The following is a 4,622-nucleotide window of genomic DNA, read 5'->3' on the forward strand; positions in this document are numbered from 1 at the left end:
TTTCAAGGCTCTGGGGTGCGCAGGGCTCTGAGGAGCAGCGAGTTTTCCATGCGAACCTAAAGCAGATCCATCTCCCAGCTCGGGTTTTCTCCCTCGGCTGCTCGGTGTAACCAGTTCTGCCAGCCGGGGAAAAGTTGTTCAGATCTCTGCTGGGCACGGGGAGCTGCTTTCTTGCCCTGCAGTCTGTCCATGGGACTGCTCCAGTCTGGTTTTCTTTTGGGATTTTGTGTTTGGGGTTTGCTGCTGGTGGTTTTCTGGTTTTCTTTTGGGATTTTGTGTTTGAGGTTTGCTGCTGGTGTTTTTTTGCTGATAGCATTTCATCCCCACACCATTTTCTGGTCCACGTAACTTTTCAGTGAGCAGGTGTGTTGTTTGGGGCATGTCCCCCATTCAGCCCATTTCCATTTCTCCCTCTGCCCTGCAGGTTTAGGATTATCTTTAGAGCAGCCCAGCTGAGAAATCTGAACTGTGTCATATGATTTCTGTTTTTTTCATGGAAAACTCTCCCCACTTTCAACTTTGGGATAAAATACTTTTCCTGAGAGGAATGTGCTGCCTCTCAGGGAGTTGGGGGTGGAATTCCTTGGGACAGTGACCTCTCCATTTGGGATCTGTGGGACCGTGGGGGCTGAGTTGGGCAGCAGATCAGAGCCCAAATGTTGCACCCTCTCAGCCACGCCAAATCTTTATCGTTGTCGCAGCCCATTGGAGCTGGCAGAAGGGCAGGTGCTAATTTTAGAGGGTGTTTATCTCAAACACCTCCCCAAAAAATAAATCTTGGGGCCTGCAAAGTGCCAGGAATCACTCTCACGTTCTCCCTGGCTCCAGGCTGGTTTTTCTCAGCCATGCTCAGGTCTGTCCTCACTCTCTGTGCAGAGTCAGGGAGCTGGCATGTGTCACCATGGATGCCCTAATGACAAACCTGACCACAGGGGAACCCTCTCATCTCGCTGGAGATTGGGAAGAAAAAGCTAAAAATTAATCTTGAACTGCTGGGGGAAGCAAGGAACCTGTTACAGTCAGGTGCATCTCTGGCAGTGAGTGTCTCTGAAGAGCTCGCTCTGATAAAATATATCTTAGAGTGTCAAAACAGAGAACTCTCTGTCCTAGATACCATAATAGACTCCAAGCAGGTTTTTAATGAGGTGATATTAATCCCTGCCTCCAGGGAGGGAATGTGGGATGCCCCACTGAACAAATCCTGGCTGCTCTGGAGTTTTCCAGCCGCTGGATTTTGGGAGGGGATGTTTTGGGAGGGCATTGCTGGCTCCAACAACACTGGGGTTGTTCCCACTCCAGCAGGAGCCTTCCAGAGCTGAGCCCTTGGAGTGTCTCAGCCTCAGAGTGAGGATTTGGGGAGAAGGATGAGCTTCCCCCTGTGGAAAGGGCTGGATGGATGAGTCTGGTGGGGCAGAGACTTTTCCCTGAGCCATTTTTAGGGTGTCTGTACTCCATGTGGGTGCTGCTGTAAAACTGGGCGTTTTCCAGCAAAACTGGGGTTTTCCCAGCAAACCCAGTGACCTGGTGCCCAGCTCTCAGCAGAGTATTTTTTAAATCCCAGGCATTTAGGTCACTGGGAGCCTTTCCACTGACTTCAGAGGGCTTTGAAGCCAGCCCAGCGTGCTGCTGAGGGGTGGGTGACAGCATCCCTGCCTTTGGAGAGGCTCCACAATTCTTTTTGGAGCAGGATGAGCACATGGCCAGAGCTGAAAATCTTCGTTTTTCGGGTCTCTGTGCCATAACACCCTGCCCTACCCACCCACTGCAAGACAAGGTCTGGGGGGCTTTTTTTGCCCCCACAAAAGGTGTGTTTGATAATCAGGCCAGGGCTGCAAGTCCTGCCCTTCCAGTGCCACCACTGGCACCAGTGTCCACTGTGGCCTTTGCATTCCACCCATTTATTTAGAATTTATTGAGAATTTATCATCCTTCTCCTTCCCCTGAGGTGGCAGCGATGCTGTTTCCCTTACAGGCTCCTGCAATGATTAATTTGTGTTTCTGGGAATGCCTGGAGGTTGCAAACAACTATAAAATACTGAGATACAAAGTGATTTTTTTGTTTTGGTTTTTTTGTTTGTTTGTTTGTTTGTTTAAAAATATAAAAAGCATGAAGAGCAGACAGACTTTGCTTCCTCAGAGAGGTCAGCAGTGGTCTCTGCTATGGAGGCAATTTGATCCCACCGCCTGCCCCCAAAATAACACTCCTGTTATTCCTGCTGCCAGCAGCCATTCCAGAGGGTTTGTGCTCCTCTGGCACAGCCAGGCTAATTTAACATCGAGCTCCTGAGGCACAGAATGCTCATTTTTCTCTCCTTCTTTCTGCTCTGGAGCCCAAACCCCACACTGCAAAATTCAAACCCCCCAAATCCCAACAAGTGCCTGCTGCTCTCCTTGGCCGAGGTGTTTTCGCTCTCGGTGCTGCAGGGAGGATGCCTCTGGCAGAAATGCAGTGGGAAGACACTGAAATAATTAACATTTGATTTAGGCTGGTGGTGTTGGGGGTTGCCAGAGGCTTGCTGCTCACCTGGAGGGAGCTGCTGGAAGTAATTCCTGCACGGAATAACTTGGAATTTATCTGCCATGAAGTGACTTCCCGGGTTTACCTGGCAGCATCTTCTCTGCTTTCCTACAAGGAGATGCTGCAGGGAAAGGCTAAAAAATGAATTTATTCAGGGTGTCCAGCACTTGGGATGTGGGAACCCACTCTCAGACCCCTCACACCAGAATTCCAGCTCCACTATTCCCGGTACCACCAGCTGCAGAGCAGGATAGGTTTGAACATTACAGAGCGTGGCACTTTTTGTTTTTACTCTTTTATTTTCTCCCCCGTACTGTTGAGTTTCAGTGGTTAAGGCAGCCGAGCGCTGTCAGTGTATTAAATTCTGGGAGTGTCTCTCCTGCTGGGGAGAGGATTTGTAAAACAAAGCATGTTTTCCTCCTCCCTGCTGCCAGAGGATCGCTTTTCCCAGGCGAGATGGGGAAGCGCTTCCCAGCACATTACGTTGCACTCAAGGAATTTGCCATTGGTTACGTGGAGCTTTTGCTGCTGTTCTGGGGCTGGGGGAGAGGGGAGGAGGAGGAGGAGGAATCCAGCAGATCTGAGCATCATCTGCACAGGGCAGGTGAGCAGCAGTTCCAGGAATTCAGTGGGGAAAGGGGGGAAAGCAAAGTGTGGCAGTAAATGCCAGGGTGTGGCCAAAGCCAAATGCCAAGGTCCAAGGTGTGGCAGCCCTGGCAAGGTGGATTCCGTGCCCTGCCAGCCTGGGGTGGGCAGTGCTGGGGTGGGGAGGGCCCCAGATGGGCAAAAACACCACCAAAAATCCCATTTGCAGGGAAGGGCTGGGAGCAAACGTGCTCTGTGCCCACCAAAGATTGCAGCCCCTCCTGGCTGGGCTCCAGCCTGGGATCCCTGGGGTTTATCCCACAAAACCTTCAGGTTTATCCCACAAAACCTTCAGGTTTATCCCACAAACAGCCCCTGCTGTGGGTGCAGCTGTGCCCCTGCCCCATCCCAAGGGGATTTTCCAGCCAGAGGTTGTGGGGAACGAGACACGACCTGAGCAGCCTGGGAACTGCGTGGCACAGGGATGCTTAATTAATTAATTAATTAATTAATGATGAATATCTTCATTGTAAGAGGGGCTTGACCAGTGGGGATAGTAAAACACACACACACACACACACAAAAATTAAAAATACTGCTGGAGACAGCTCGCTTTGGGCTCCTGTGACTTCCTACTTGAGACACAAGAGCAGAGAAAAAATTAAAATATTGTGGCTGGGCTCAGTGCTTGCCCCTGGCCCTGTGCTCCCCAGCCAAGGGGCAGCATTCCCATGGAAGCCACCCCAGGGATGCTGGAGGAGCTCAGCACTGCTGAGTTTGCCCCAAAAATGAGCACCTGGTCCCTTCTCCTGCGTGCTCAGAGCACCAGAGGTGACCCAGCCTGGGCTCCCTGGGCTCCTCCCAGCCTGTGGCTGCCAGCAGAGGACAGGGATGAGGAATTTTGCAGGATTTGGGGTGGTTTTTCCTCAGTTGGGAGCTGCTGGGGCTGGGTGAGGGCCCTGCCCTGGCCCCACAGGGTGGAAGTTGAGTAACCCTGCTCTGAGTAGGGTGGCTTTGGGATGAACCCTCATTTCCTCTGCCTCAAGCTGCTGCTGAAACCCCACCAGGGCTCCCCACAGTGCCTTTTAACCCTTAAAATGCTGGAGGCACTGACAACAAATATCTCTGGTATTTGGGGTGTTTCCTGCCTCAAAAAGGGTTTCTGGTGCAAGATGCTCCCTCACTTTACCTCTTCCCATCCTTCAGTGGGATTTGCAGGTGGATGTGCAGGCACAGGATTGGATTTAATGATTTAATGATCCCCTGGAAGGTGGCTGCTGCTGCTCCTCCTGGGAGAAATGAGTTTTTGGGGGAAGAGGAAGGCTGGGAGAGGTGGGATGTGATATAAAGTGAGGGTTGGCCTGGGTTAGGCTGGGCTGGGCTGTGGGCACCTGGAACAGAGGATCAGGTCCTGCCTGTGCCCTCACTGCTGACAGAAACCTCCAAGCTGGCAGAAGTTAATGGTTGTTGTTCACCCCAGCCCCAGTTCAGCATTTTCTCTGCTTATATAACAGCAGGA

General features: G+C 51.6%; 1 protein-coding gene across 2 annotated transcripts in view; it reads left to right on the forward strand.

The window, feature by feature from the left end:
- Positions 1-4,622, forward strand: part of LRRC75A (leucine rich repeat containing 75A) — a 54,431-nt gene that overhangs the window by 994 nt on the left and 48,815 nt on the right. The window lies entirely within an intron of this gene.

This window comes from Geospiza fortis, unplaced genomic scaffold, assembly GCF_000277835.1.
Source record: "Geospiza fortis unplaced genomic scaffold, GeoFor_1.0 scaffold425, whole genome shotgun sequence".
Taxonomy (NCBI): domain Eukaryota; kingdom Metazoa; phylum Chordata; class Aves; order Passeriformes; family Thraupidae; genus Geospiza; species Geospiza fortis.